Raw genomic sequence first — 16,144 nt, forward strand, 5'->3', positions numbered from 1 at the left:
GAATTAATGAAACGAACTATAGGGAAACAAGCTACCATCAAAGAAACACAACAACTATATAATTTTTTAAAAATATTGTAAAGTCTTGTAAATTTACTTTACGCTCATCTTAACTTTTAAAAATTCCTGAATGTAAAGAACAAAATTGACGACACTCAGCTCTTTGTTATCGTTTTTAGACAGACAAGCCTCACTAAATTATATCACATAGATGTGTATGTTGGTAACGTTGTATCAGGCTGGCGGGTGTTGTGAGTATTTCACCTAAACGCATGGTATCAATAAGTTTATCACTATATTTTCAGACGTTAAAACTAAATATTTAACATTTTCACTTCATATACTAAATGTTCTGAAATGTTCTATCACAATCACACCACAGTTTAAAAAGGAATAAAATTTACGGCAGCGATTTATTATAATGTAATCCGTTCTGAAATTAACTAATCAATGTAAGTCTTACAATGCATAATACGTTTAACAAATGAAGCAATATATTATTTTTCCAGGAAGCATATCTGTCAAGTGTAATCATTTAGACGCCTCTAGAATGATAACAAAGGTAGACACAACCCTATTCAATCCAATATTGTCAGCCAACAATGAAGACAACAGATCTTATTTTAAGATAATACACCTACCGCAAACAAATTATTATGAAAAAATGTATAAATAAACACAGATACCAAGGCATACGCACAATCGCACGCATTGATAATAAACAAAGAGGAGCGAGATGGTCCAATGAATAAGGCATTGCACTAAAACATTAGAGATCAGGTTCGATTTCGAATTTCTATTCTCCTCCAGAAATAAACATAACTCATACCGTTCTCTAGTATAGATAGTATGCAGATGACGTCACTCAGGTCTTTGTTATGGTTTTTGCCATCCGCGTTTGTGAGTTGTTCTCACTAAACTGTATTAACCAGACTAGAAAAGTTCATGGTTACACAGAGTTTGTGTGTTGGTCCGTTATACTTCCGGATGGCAATGTTGTGAACTCCTTGGCCAAGCGCATTCTATCTATAGCTAAGACCTCGACTACAAGACATGTTTCAACATAGGGCGATAAAAAAAACAATCCATCTTTTTTTTTTTAATCTCACATTAATAGGCATTTAGAGATGTGTTTGTGTTTAAATAAAAAGATATGTTTTATGCTTTCTTGCAATCTTAGGGAAGTTAAAAGTTATGTATAATAAAGAAAAAAATATTTTTTAAATGTTGCTTTTGATACAAAGTAGTACCCCCTTGTTTTAAGGTTTTAGTCTTACACCACCCACAGTCACACACATACATAATATGATATTGGTCGAATGTGAGTTGTTTTTTACTCCTTTTAATATGCTCTGAATTGCTAATTGAATTTGTAGAGCACTTTTTAAACTACAGGACATCCATCAATAACACACACACACACACAAACAAACACACACACACACACACACACACACACACAAACACCAATCCATTGTAACATATCAAGAAAGTAAAAATTAATAAAATTCTCTTTATTCATCCTTAAGCAGAAATTTGTCTTAGGGTCTATTCCAAGGGAAGAGTGGAATCACCCAGATGTCAGCCGCAGCACAGCGCCACAGATTGAACTACGGAGAGGTGGCTTGCTGAAGGCCACATAACGCGGTGGATATTGGAACTATGTATCTGGTACGAAGCAAAGACCATACCCCTGAGGCACATTTCCCCTTACCCTCTCCCCCTCCTCCCCATAAAATGCAATGGCAATGTACGGTTTTCTCGAACTACTGTTTTCTCGTTCCTAGATCGTTTTTGCTTGTCCCGATGAGTTCGAGGAAACCGTGCTGGAGTGTTTATATATATATATATATATATATCACGCCCTTGCTCTTTCTCGGTCTCTCTATTCCCCCTTCACCGCCCCCCCCCCTCCAATAAAAAAAAAACCAACGAAAAACAAAACAAACAAAAAGAAATCAAAAAAACAAAAACTTTTAACTACGACGACAACGACGACGACGACGATGATGATAATGATGATGATGATGATGATGATGATGATGATGATGATGATGATGATGATGATGATGATGATGATGCCGCTACTGCTGCTGATGCTGATGATGATGTTTATGATGTGATGATGATGATGATGATGATGATGATGATGATGATGATGATGATGATGATGATGATGCCGCTGCTGCTGCTGATGATGATGATTATGATGTGATGATGATGATGATGATGATGATGATGATGATGATGATGATGATAATGATGATGATGATCTTGATGATGATGATGATGATGATGATGATGATGATGATGATGATGATGATGATGATGATGATATTTATATTATTATTATTTATTATTATTATTATTATTATTATTATTATTATTATTATTATTATTATTATTATTATTATTATCATTATGCGATGATGATGATGATGATGATGATGATGATGATGATGATGATGATGATGATGATGATGATGATATGACGATGATGTTACTGGGTTATTGTTAGAAAAAAAGAGTTGTTCTAATTGGAAAACTGAAAAGTGTTCATGCATGAGACTGTGTGTTTAATCAATATGAGTCCTGCGTTTTGATTACTTCACACTGTGTTAGTAGATTAAGGGGTTATCACATCTCACACGTAGCTTTTTTAAACAATGTGTCATATCTAAAAATAATTTCTCCGTGTTAATTATCGTACCTTAAAGCCATATCCACATTGTCATACAATTACCGTTCGCATTAGGTTCAGTTAGTTGATCACCCCTTTGGATGAGTAAAATTATCCGATTTTAGTTTGTAGTATACAGTTAAGTCACCCCTGTAAATAAAACGCAACGCTATTTTATGTCCTCGTCGCAAAAGATACACATGATATTACTACTCTGATCATGTAACATTTACGTCATATGGACAACTTAATCGGTTTTCGACTTAATAGCACACTGGTTATTCTTAAACTCGTGTAGAAAATTGCCATGTCGTGTCTTTACTTTTTGGTGTCATTTTTTTTTTTTTTTTGTGACCTCGAAATCATTGATCACGCCAACACGAAGGTATTGAAGATCGTTATTGTGGTCAATAACCATTTTGTCTCTGCGCTTTCCGTATTTTTAACATATAAATGACACCGCTTCAGCCTGATAATGTAACCGCGTCTTTAGAGAATTAAGGCCATCTGTATCCACCGCTCAATGAGTTGTTTACATTTTCATAAAAACAAATCACAACTACACACCTGACTCCCCGCGAAATTTTATCTTCAGTTTGCGGCGATTCTCGGCTTGGTGAGGTTGGGAAACCGTAATCTCATTTTCTTACTAATTTATAGGCCTATATTTTGTATTTTTACTAATCAACACCCCTTTTTGACGGTGCCGTCGAGTTTTTATATGTATTGTATTATAATTATTTGTATTTGTATTATTCCCATGACTAATCACCAGTTTCTAGATCATTTCAGATTTCACAGAAGTTGGAAGACGACGGAGGACAGGACCGGATTCATTTTGTAAGATTTCATCTAGAATGGTAAGTTTTCAGGGTTTTTTTCAGTTTCGTTCGTCATTTTCTTGGACTCAAACATTATCCCACCACCAGTGTCTAATCACTATTAATTGTTTGAGTTTCAGATGGACCATCCAGGAAGACAACGAAATTTCAAGGGAGTCGACATCATCTACAGGTAAGAAATTTTATCTTTTTATCGTGATTAAAAAAAATAATCATGTTTGAATTTTACAAACTGAAATAGTAGATACCGATAGGCCACCTTAGATTGCCTTCAACATTAATCAACATGAGGTATTTATTAAAGTGAACAGATTCAGGGAGTTTAACTGTTGAGGTAAAAAACAAACAAAAAACATCTAAGTTATTGCTTATCATATTAGGTGATGAGACTGCATTTCCTTCAAAACGTAATTTCTTCGATAATCTATTTGTATACAAATTCAAAATATTAACAAGAATTACGTTTTTCAAAAATTCACTACAGGACGGAATCAAGAGACTGGATTGGATCGCGTATTCTTCAAAGGATTGGATTCGTAACGGAGACTTCATCACGAGGTAAGAATTATATTTCTCTCTCTCTCTCTCTCTCTCTCTCTCTCTCTCTCTCTCTCTCTCTCTCTCTCTCTCTCTCTCTCTCTCTCCTCTTCTCTTCTCTTCTCTCTTCTCCTCTTCTCTTCTCTCTTCTCCTCTTCAATCCTCTCTTCTCTCTCTCTCTCTCTCTCTCTCTCTCTCTCTCTCTCTCTCTCTCTCTCTCTCTCCCTCCTCTCTCTCTCTCTCTCTCTCTCTCTCTCTCTCTCTCTCTCTTGGCTCAGTTCACCGGGGTAAGAGTTGTAGGGTAAGGACATGATGTTTTGATAATTATTATTGCTTAACAATTAATTTGACAATGAATGGATAAATGATAAATGTTATATAGTATGAGTACGACGACATTTTAACAGCTGTAGACTGTAAACTACTGCTGAACAAAAATTAGATGATGAAAGAAACCACAAGGCACCAAGTGATCAAAGATATGAAATTACTCGAAACTTATGGCACATATCAATGTAATATTATAATTTGCTGGCTGATGATCATATAGTAACTTTGTTTATAATATGTTTGAGGACTTTACTTTTAATATATGGTAATATTATTCGTTAGCGTTGTGTTGTAGATGTCAAATACAGTCGAGATCCCTAGTGTTCTTAGGATTAGTATAGAATTCTAACTTATTCTAGAGTCTAATTTCTTACAATAGATAATAGACGTCTACGCTTACAGTTACAGCTTTATTCGTTGTAGTAAATCCATTTCGAATCCAAATCAAATGACAGGGATGGATTTCAATGTCAAGGTCCGTAATATCGAACCAAATTGGTCACCCCAAATTATCTGTACACGCCCATACACAATTCCATTTTATCCATACGCTTCACAGTGTGTCACATAACGCCGTCACATAACGCCTTTTCGTGTGTTTACATAGCGCTCTTTTTCACGGTGTATTGAATATTTTTTTTATAGTAAAAAAAATCTTGCACTAGACTAGACATAAAATCGACATTCATACCAATCTGAACTGAATTCATCTGAATGAGTATATTATAGTCCACATTTATTAGACTTAGACTATTAACAGATATTATTATTTCGCGGTTTTTTTCAAAAGTAAATTGAATTTGAAAGCATTGAATTCAATAGCTTTTAACAGCCTCATAAGCCAAATATTTTAAACTTTGTCAGCTGTGTAGTGTAATATGAGTCAATATTGGAGGTCAAAATAATTAACTGAGTTATGCCCCTTTGTATTTTAAGAAGTGAGATTCTTTGCAGGTGATTTTTACAATGAAGCACCTCAAAATACAAGGAAAGCTTTCATGTGCTTATAGAAATAGTGAAATAACGATAAGTATTCAATTGTAAGCTTCAATTTATTAGACGAAGACAGATACTGTCTAATAAATTGAAGCTTACAATTCAATACTTACCGTTATTTTTTTCTTCGAGCTTCAATCAGCACCATTTTAGTTATAGAAATAGTGTATCTGCACAATATATCAAACTTTGAAAAAAATCCCAGCCGACAATTTGACTGTTTTGAGCCTTGAAGTTGGCGAAAATTTGCGATTTTGTTGAGCATTGCATTATGCTATTATTGTTTGTAAAATTAGAGTGCTATGAATTATTGTTTGGAAAATTAGAGTACCAGACCCATATTTTTGCTATTTTATGTTGGACCAAATGTTATGTATTGAGATTCACATCATCAATGACCAAAAATGAACCACTACAGTCAAGAACGAAAATATACTCTGAGCTATTTTCAAGAGCAGATAATTCCAAAAGTTGTAGGAAATTTCCATTTTCTTTCAAATAATTGTAATCTATGTTAAAAGTTGTACAGGATTACCAAATTTGAGAAATTTAGCTTGATTAATAAAAAAAATTATAGTGATCCAGCAAGCAAATTTGATTTTGACACGTTTTGAGACAAAATTTCAACAAAGTGTCAAAAATTAAAATGTCCATATTATTAACTGAAAATATGGCTTTTTTCAAGTCACATAAGTATCTTCAATCAAGTTTGAGGAAAAGTACGTGTAAGAAATTAAGATTGAGCAATTAATCTACAAATCACACTAGTCTTATCTAATTGAAAAACCAGAACGCCCCATTGTTTAAAGAGATGAACAGCTCTATCACATAAGCTCTTATCTCAGTCTGCATGTTCTTTAGTGTCTTGGTCAAATATGAAATACATATGGGGGGCGAAGTGGCCGAGTGGTTAAGGCATTGCACTGTGACCCGCTTCAGGCACTTTCGATTTTTTTCCTTGAGCAAGATTATTAACCCCCAATTAGCTCACATGGACAACATGGGTGATTCCTGTTGACATCAAACATCCTGTTTGGTGGATTATCTATATTCCTTCGTGGAATGCCTAGGCGACAATATCTTATGATGTCGTGGTGGAAGGGCATTATTTATATATATATATATATATGGGAATTGTAGAACGGACAAATCTAATTTATGACTTTTGTTAGACTCCGATCTCACCATTTTCTGATCCATTGTTTGGAATCCACAAACAAAGAGTTTCACAAACTGAAATCATAGATTCCAGTATTCCAACGTTAGGTATTTACAGAAGTGACAATTTTTCTCCTGATATTTCATTTTTAAGAGTTTGATTTTTTAAAAAAAATTGGCGAGGTCATAAAATTATTAGTTACTATTATCATTAGGTGCAAGACTGCATATCTTTCAAAACATAAGTTCTTTGCTCATTTATCTGTTTACAAATTCAAAACATAATCAAGAAATACATCTTTTTTATTTTTTATTCACTAAAGGACGGCATGAAGATACAGGATTGCATCGTGTATTCTTCAAAAGATTGTATTCGTAATGGAGATCCAATCTTGAGGTAGGTATTCCATTTAGTTCTCTCTCTCTCTCTCTCTCTCTCTCTCTCTCTTTCTCTCTCTCCATGTCTCTCTCTCTCTCAAACCTTCTGTATCTCTCCATCTCTCTCTATCTCTTTTTCTGTCTGTCTCTCTGTTGGCTTAGTTAACTGGTGAAGGCGTTGTATGGAAAGGACATTTTGATAATTCGATAATTATTCTTGCTAAACATCAACTAATTAAATAGATAAGGAATGGATAAATGAAATAGATTTAAATATGAGGACACAAACCGCTGTAAACTGTAAAATATTGGTGATCAATAATTAGATAGTGAAAAAAACAAAATTCCCGTGATATGAAACTCATTGAATCCATTGTTTGGAAAGCACTGACAAGAGTGCTTCAACTTCAAGTTCAAAGAAAACGCATAGAATAAAATCTATTTCAATTGCTCAAGGTATTAAATATCAATCAAAACTCAAAGGTTACAGCAATAATGATTACTAATTTTGAGTCACCACCACCACCATTTAAAGAAACTGTGTCTCTATCCTTACTGTATAGTATTTTCTTGTCATTTAAGTAAAATTGCTTATAGTTATAGTAGTAGAATTCTTTTTTTACTAATGTTATATAATGAAATAATCAGGAGTTTGGTTTGATGTTGATAAAAGTATAAACTCTCATAAGTTTCGATCTATCTGTGCTGCACGATTAATAGCCTTGTGCTATGTCTTCATTTAGAAGTTAGCTTTTGAGGCTCAACCAGGGAACAGAACTTGTCACATTGTTTTAGTAGTTAACCAGCTGAGCTATCAGGATGAATGTAAAGATGATTTGAACGTTAGTCGTGAGACTGCATTTCTTTCAAAACATAACTTCTTCGATCACAACATAAACAAGAATAACGTTTTTTATTATTTTCTCAAGGATGGACAGGATTGGACTGTGTATTCTTCATAGGACTGGAGCCTTCTCCTTGAGGTAGGATTTTCTGTTGGTCTTTTTTCTCACTCTCCCTCTCTCTCTCTCCCTCACTCGCTTCCTCTCTCTCTCTCTCTCTCTCTCTCTCTCTCTCTCTCTCTCTCTCTCTCTCTCTCTCCCTCTCTCTATCTGTGTGTTCCTCTTAGTGGGGACCCGTGCTTGTGTCAGGATGAGACATTTAGGTGATCTCAAACTAAGTACATTGATAGTGGGCTCTACATCTACATCTGTTCCCTATTTGATCTCCTCTGTCTTCCTTTTTCTTGGGTACTTTGATTGTAATTCTATTAATTTTTACTATCCCACTTTCTTCCTTTTTACTGGCGCTGATATTATCTAAATGTGTGGCAAGCACCGTAAAACCGTTAAAAACGAACATATTACCACTACTACAAGCACCACCACCATTACTACCACTACTACAAGCACCACCACCATTACTACGACAACTACTGCTACTACTGCTACTACTACTACTACTACTACTACTACTACTACTACTACTACTTTTACTACTACTACTACTACTACTACTACTACTACTACTACTACTACTACTACTACTACCAATCTCTAATACTACTTCTACTACTACTAATAACTTCCGTCAAATTCCGGTGAGGTCAATTTGTTCCAAGGATACCCCCCCCCCTCCAAACACTTCATCATCATCACTGCCACTAATATTACAACCATCGTCACTACTACTACTACTACTACTACTACTACTACTACTACTACTACTACTACTACTACGACTACTACCACTACTACTACTACTACTACTACTACTACTACTACTACTACTACTACTACTACTACTACTTCTACTATTACTACTACTACTACTACTACTACTACTACTACTACTACTACTACTACTACTACTACTACTACTAATCTCTAATACTACTTCTACTACTACTAATAACTTCCGTCAAAAAATTCCGGTGAGGTCAATTTGTTCCAAGGATACCCCCCCCCCCCCTCTCCAAACACTTCATCATCATCACTGCCACTAATATTACAACCATCGTCACTACTACTACAACCACCACCACCATATCATCATTACCACTGCTACTACAACCACCACCACTACATCATCACTACCACTACTACTGCAACCACCACTACCACATCATCATCACTACCATTTGTAGGCTACTACAACCACCACATCACCGTCTTTACCACCACTACAACAACCACAACCACATCATCATCACTACCACTGCTACTACAAACACCACCACCACCTCATCTTCATCACTACCACCACTACTACTACTACAACCACCACCACCACCACATCATCATCACTTCCACTGCTACTACAACTACCACCACCACATCATCATCACTACAACCACCACCACTACAACATCATCATCATTACTACCACTACTACTACAACGACCAGCCCCACCACAACCACCACATCATCATTACCACTTCTACTACTGCAACCACCACCACCACATCATCACTACCACTACTACTGCAACCACCACCATCACCACATCATCATTACCACTACGACGACTACAACCACAACCACTACATTATCATCACTACTACGACTACTACTACAACCACCACCACATCATCATCACTACCACTACTACTACAACCACCACTACCACATCATCATCACTACCATTTGTACTACAACCACCATCACCACTAACATCACAACTACTACAACCACTATGCCACCACCACATCATCATCACTACTACTACTTCAACCACCACCACCACATCATCATTACTACCACTACTACTTCAACCACCACCACCACCATATCATCATCACTACCACTATTACTACAACCACGAACACCACATATTCCTCACTACCACCAGTATACTACAGGAAACTTTGGGATTGTATTTGGCAATGTGTTTATGTAACATTCCAATTCCTTTCTCTTGTGTGCGGAAATTCCTCTTTCGGCATTGAAATTCCTACAAGTGGTGTCTGAAACTCCTGTGAGCCAAGTTTAAAGTTGGCGTCTCTGAATACTACTACTACTACTACTACTACTACTACTACTACTACTACTACTACTACTACGACTACGACTAATACTACTCCTAATACTAATACTAATACCACTAATACTTCTACTTCTTCTGCTAATTCTAACAAAACTAATACTACTACCACTATCACCACCACATCATCACCATCATCAACATCATCATCATCATCATCAACATCATCATCATCATCATCATCATCACTACTACTACTACTACAATCATCACCACCACTCATCACTGCTACTGCAAACGCCACCACGACATCATCATCATCAATACCACTGCTTCTACAGCTATCATCACCACATCAACACTACTGTGACTACCACTACAACCACCATGACATCATCACCACAATTACTACTAAAACCACCATTATACATCATTACCATCACTGCAACAACCACCACCACCACATTATCGTTAATAAAACTTTGCTTACAACCACCACCACATCATCATCACAACCATCGTTACTACAATTACCTCCACCAGATCATCATCCTACAACTTTTACTACAACCACAACCACCACATCATCATTACTAATACCACCAGTACAACGACCACCATATCATCACCACACCACGACCACTGCACATCACCACAAGTACAACCACTACTACCACCACATTATCATCACTACCACTACTACCACAACCACAACCACTACATCATCACTGAAACCACAACTATCACATCATCAATACCAGTACGACTACAACCGTCACCACCACATCAACACTTCTACCACTACTACTACAACCACCACCACCACTCATCCTCCTCTCTACAACCACCACCATCATCACTACTGCTACAGCCACCACCATCAACACCACTACCACTGCTATTACTACAACCACCGCCTCCACATCATTATCACTACTTCCAATACAACTGCAATCACAAGCACATCATCATCATACCACTACTACTACTACTACTACAAATGCAGTCAACTCCACCTCATCATCACTACAACTACTACTTCATGTACCAACACATAATCTTCACTACAAATACAACCACTGCTACCACATCATCATCACTACAACTATTACTACTACTACTACTACTACTACTACTACTACTACTACTACTACTACTACTACTACTACTACTACTAAGACAGGAGGTAAATATTTTCATTGAGGCAGTAATTGCAAATAATAGCGTGCAATATCTGTTTTGATCATCTTTTTTGTGCACCATGAATGATATCAATCAATGTCATATTGTAGGTGTTAAATAGGCCTCTCACAAAATAGTATGTATATAATACTAAGACTCGGCCTCTCACAAAAGATTATGTTTATTATACTAAGAACAGGCCTTTTATAAAATATTATCATGTATATACTGAGACTAGGCCTCTCACAAAATATGTATATACTAAGACTAGGCCTTTCACAAAATAGTATGTATAACCTAAGACAAGTTCTCTCGCAAAATAGTTTGTATATACTAAGACTACTAATGACTTAGTTGAAGCAAACCTTGAAAATCTTGAAAGATAGAAAGCCCCAGGATTAGACAAGAATCAACAAAAGTTGAACTAGATGTGAAGTCAAAGAACTGATTTTTTTTCCCTGCATTTTATGATCTGTTACTTTTTGTTACAGATATTTGACGCCATCAAGCTCCAGGAATCGAGATTGGCCATATGTGGGCGGTAGGGGCGGTGGCCAGCAGGGATGGTGAGGTCATGGAGAATGATTGTGGTATTCAGCGGAGTAATGGGATGGGTTATATTGGAGGGCCCCGGGGATTGTAATGGCAGTGATCAAGATGTTGGAGGAGTTGTTGGTGGCGAGGTGATGATGGGGATGTAGATGGTGGAGCAACAATAGTGACATTGTTGGTGAAGGTGGCATTGTTGGGTGACGGGATGATGGAAATCATGATGGGAGGGTTGTGGTGGTGAAGGGATGATGATGGGAAGTGATGATGATGGCAATGGTTGTGAAGGGAGGTAATGGTGGAGGAAGTGATGATGGTGGTATTGGTGGGGTTGTAGTGATTGTGATGTAGAAACTGTGTTCGTCGAGGAAGGTGGTGGTGGGTGGAAGTTGTGGGGAGGATGAGGATGCTGGAGGTAGATTCAGTGATAAAGTGAAGGTGGTGGTGTGGTTCTGGACTTGGGTTTGAGTTGATTCCAACTGGTTAGGGCCGGGTGAGTTACATTCGTGTTCTTTGTTGACAAGATGATTGTGGTTGGCATTCGCATGGATTTGAAATACAGATAAGTGTGCTTCTACCGGTGGGGGTGTATTTGTTTGTGTTTCATGTCCATACCCAAGTGCAGTAGGCGGACTGGAGGCCTACAGGAAGCCCGAATGTGTTTGGGCAGAATGTTGATTTACAATTGTCTTGAAGACGGGGATAGGGATGTGATTTGTTTGACTCTTTCTGGATGGGTCACCTTGCCCCTGGGTTTGGAACTGTGCCATTTACTGGATCTTTATTGTTGAACCTGCTTCTATCATTTTCGCCAAGCCATGGCTTTCACTTATTACCACTAACCTCACATCATGGTCTCTTCTATCACAACCCTATGACTCTACCATTACTTCCCATCATCCCTTCCAAAGCTATCACTTCCCAACACAACCATTGCCATCAGAATCGCCTCCCATCATCATCATCTTCACCACCATAGCCCTGCCGGAGTGACTTCCATCATCACGTCACCTGCCTTGCCATTTTCACCATCATTGTCACTGCTGCTGCTTCCATCTTCTACATCCCTGCCATCACTTTTATATCAACAATACTTTCTTCATCTTGAGCTCTGCTGGTGCAATCTCTGCCGATCTGACCCTGAAAATTACTCTTAGAACGCCATGATCATTTAAAGTGGCTTTATCGTCCCTGCCACCTTGCAAGGCAAGCAAGACAAGCAAGGCAAGTCAAGCAAGTCAAGCAAGCCAAGCCATCAATGGTGACTCTTATCACCATTGCCTCTTTCACCATCAATGGTGACTCTTATCACCATTGCCTCTTTCACCATCAATGGTGACTCTCATCACCCTTGCCTCTTTCACCATCAATGGTGACTCTTATCACCATTGCCTCTTTCACCATCAATGGTGACTCTCATCACCTTGCCTCTTCACCATCAATGGTGACTCTTATCACTATTCCCTCTTTCACCATCAATGGTGACTCTCATCACCATTGATTCTTTCACATCATGGTGACTCTTATCACCATTGCCTCTTTCACCATCATTGGTGACTCTTATCACCATTGCTCCTTTCATCGCGTCCTTTCCAATTTTTGTCAAGCCTATATTATACACTCAAGCACTTAAAGAATTTCATTCACCGTTAATAAGATTTAAATGCCCAATCTTTAACTTCAGATATGGTAATCGTTCAGTTGTTTTTGTCGTATTTTTTCAAGTTGCAGTGTTGTGTCATTTTTCTTTGATCTTAATTTTTTTTTCACAATATTTCATCAACTCACAACATGTCATGGGAATATCTATTACAATTACTTTGTAGTTGGATAGAAAGATAATTTTCTTAAGAAAAGTCATCTCATCAAAATTAAAAGAATTTTTTTTTTCCTGTCTCAGAATTTCCAATGGCTATTTTAATGTTAATGACTCGCGCACTGTATAAAATAGCTTTCATTTTGTATAAAGTTTTGATAAATGTACTTTCATTGCATTCACCATTCACTTTACCTTATTTTAATCTACTATTCATGTATCATTCATTGCCTATAAGTTTTATTGTCTAATATTTTAAAGTCATATCAATGTCTAATTTTATTGAAATGTAATTTCAAACTCATTTAATACTTTAACATCATTTATGCAAATATAACAGTAGCTTTCAGAATAATTCATTTGTTTAATATTGATTAGCTTGAGTATATTGAGTACACGTAAATGCCTACTACTTAAAGAAGTGATTTGTTTCTAGAAACCTCTCTGTTTAAACATTACACAGATCGCTTGACATATAATTCTATAGATATATTCTAATACCCTTTTAATTTCGCGATACCTATACACTTTTGATTTATTAGCAATGATACAAAAGTTATAATCGTTATTCTTAAAAGAAAGGTAAGGGTGATGCACATATTACAAAATATTAATAATACGTTAAGTTTTTATAAAACATGGTTTTAATTTATTTCATATTCATCGTTATTCAAATAATAAATTCTTAGTCAGCCTTAGTAATTTGATAACTTGATATTTTAGTATTTAGTTAGAATGCACATGTTGGCAAAATATGTTAGTTTGTTTTTTTTTTAAAACAGGTTAAAAAACGCTTTTGTTATCATTATATACAGAAATGGAAATTCTGGTATTTCGTATTATTTTTTGATTGGCATTACCTTACATTAAAGAAAATTCACTCTTTTTGAAAATGTTTATTTTATTTCTTTTATAAATTTAATGTCATAACTATTATTGTCGTTTGTATAAAATGTGTGATATGTTACCTAACTATAAATATATAAATATTTTGCAAAATGTTCTATAGATATTGCCCTTTTAATTTTGTCAAGACAAGACTTTTTTATCATTGTTAATTTTAATAGGAATATATTTGATTATTACATCATTTATATCAACTAATTTAAAATTAATTTCACTATTTATTATAGCAGTCATAGATTTATAACAAATGAAGCATAACATTCAGGAAGTTAAAAGAGTGTTTTAAAATATTAGAATTTGTTTTCTTTTTCTTTAAATATGATCCATCAAGTTTTCAAATATTTGATATTACGGCCAAGTAATCATTATTAAAGTAAACAATAATTGGAATGTATTTATCTGGATTGATATGTAATTGCTCTTTGTTTATAGGAAAATGCATTATCTTTTTTTTATTTTCCAGAGATTATTAAAATCATAGTCCATTTCTAAAATTTCTTTCTTAGATTTTATATTAACTTGTAGTTGAATAGGACTTTGTGCTACTGATTTTCTTATACACCCTAATTGAGTAATGTTGTTTTTCATTTGTCACATGTCATCGTAAGTAATGCTTGATAGAATTTTTAATTTATTCGCAATCATATGAAAATAGCAGTACCAATGATGAATTTTTATTAGTAAGCATTGTTTTAATTTTGATTTTTAAAATATCCCATTGTTTTCAAAAAAACAATAATGATATGGCTGACATCAACTCACACATTTTCATTTAGGAATATGTTTTACAATTATCTTGTGGTTGGATAGGCTTTGTCATACAGATAGTGAAATCGTCTCATCAACGTTGCGCTTTAATAATAATGCATCTCCCATTCATTTCTCCTATCATTATACAGTTTGATATCTTATTCACGCAAAATTACATCACAATATCATCATGTTCTTGTACATGTTTTATTATCTCGTGCTTTATAATCACATCATATATGTTGAGTTTCAATGGAATGTAATTTTGAATTTGTTTTATACTTTATGGCAGTTGTGCAAATATGACATAAGCGCTTCACAAAAGGAATTGATACTTCATTTATTTAATATTGAAATATTTTTGTATAATGTTAATACTTAATGCTTAGAGAAGAAACTATTGTTAATATAAAACTTATATTCTTTTTCTGAGAAAGAAATAACAAGCTCAACAATTTTACACAAATCCGTTAGTTACATTATCGTTGTAAAAATATATTCTCATATATAGATTTGATCTTCTTATATTTTTTTTGATCCATCAATTTTCAAACAATAAATTTCTCAGCCAGCCATTATTACTAAACAAACATCAGAGAGAGAGAGAGAGAGAGAGAGAGAGAGAGAGAGAGAGAGAGAGAGAGAGAGAGAGAGAGAGTGTTTATTCACACTTTTCACGCCAAAACAATATTAGCTATATGACAAGTGGGGTCTAGAATTTAGCTTGAATAAGTTAAGAATTAAAAACAAAAAGATCCATTGTTTTCGAATATATGATGTCATGGCCAAGTAGTCATTATATAAATAAGCAAGTATTTGGTTGTATTTATTTGAAATCAACATGTAATTTACCTTCCTTTTTTCTTCAAATAATGAACATCTCAGTCGCCCAATCATTAATTGGTATAATAGAGTAGTTTAGAAGTAACATATATTGCCAGTTGGACTGTGCGTTTTTTTGCTCCTTGCCAAGGAAGAAATTTATCATTTCTGTAAGGAAATGGGCCAAAAGTATTTTTATCTTTTTTACTTGTTTA

The 16,144-nt window shown here is 35.3% G+C and overlaps 1 protein-coding gene and 1 long non-coding RNA gene across 5 annotated transcripts in view; one reads left to right on the forward strand and one right to left on the reverse strand.

Moving 5' to 3' along the window:
- LOC144972086 (uncharacterized) overlaps positions 1–485 on the reverse strand; it is a gene marked incomplete at its 3' end in the record, with an annotated part of 29,962 nt that extends 29,477 nt beyond the window's left edge. Inside the window, 1 exon segment of one of the 3 annotated variants that reach the window (XM_078913180.1) lies at positions 464–485. 3 annotated transcript variants of the gene reach the window in all.
- Positions 486–3,059: 2,574 nt separating this feature from the next.
- LOC144972087 (uncharacterized) lies at positions 3,060–11,903 on the forward strand. Of its 2 annotated transcripts, XR_013645261.1 has the most exons (5): positions 3,060–3,694; positions 4,007–4,080; positions 6,867–6,940; positions 7,851–7,904; positions 11,578–11,661. It is a non-coding gene; the product is annotated as an uncharacterized LOC144972087 (long non-coding RNA). The 2 variants fall into 2 exon arrangements; XR_013645260.1 differs by lacking the exons at positions 3,060–3,694; positions 4,007–4,080 and adding an exon at positions 4,497–4,574 and having other exon boundaries at positions 11,578–11,903.
- Positions 11,904–16,144: the final 4,241 nt, after the last annotated feature.

This window comes from Berghia stephanieae, chromosome 4, assembly GCF_034508935.2.
Source record: "Berghia stephanieae isolate SIO BIC M18660-M18661 chromosome 4, UCSD_Bste_1.3, whole genome shotgun sequence".
NCBI classification, from domain to species: Eukaryota; Metazoa; Mollusca; class Gastropoda; order Nudibranchia; family Aeolidiidae; genus Berghia; species Berghia stephanieae.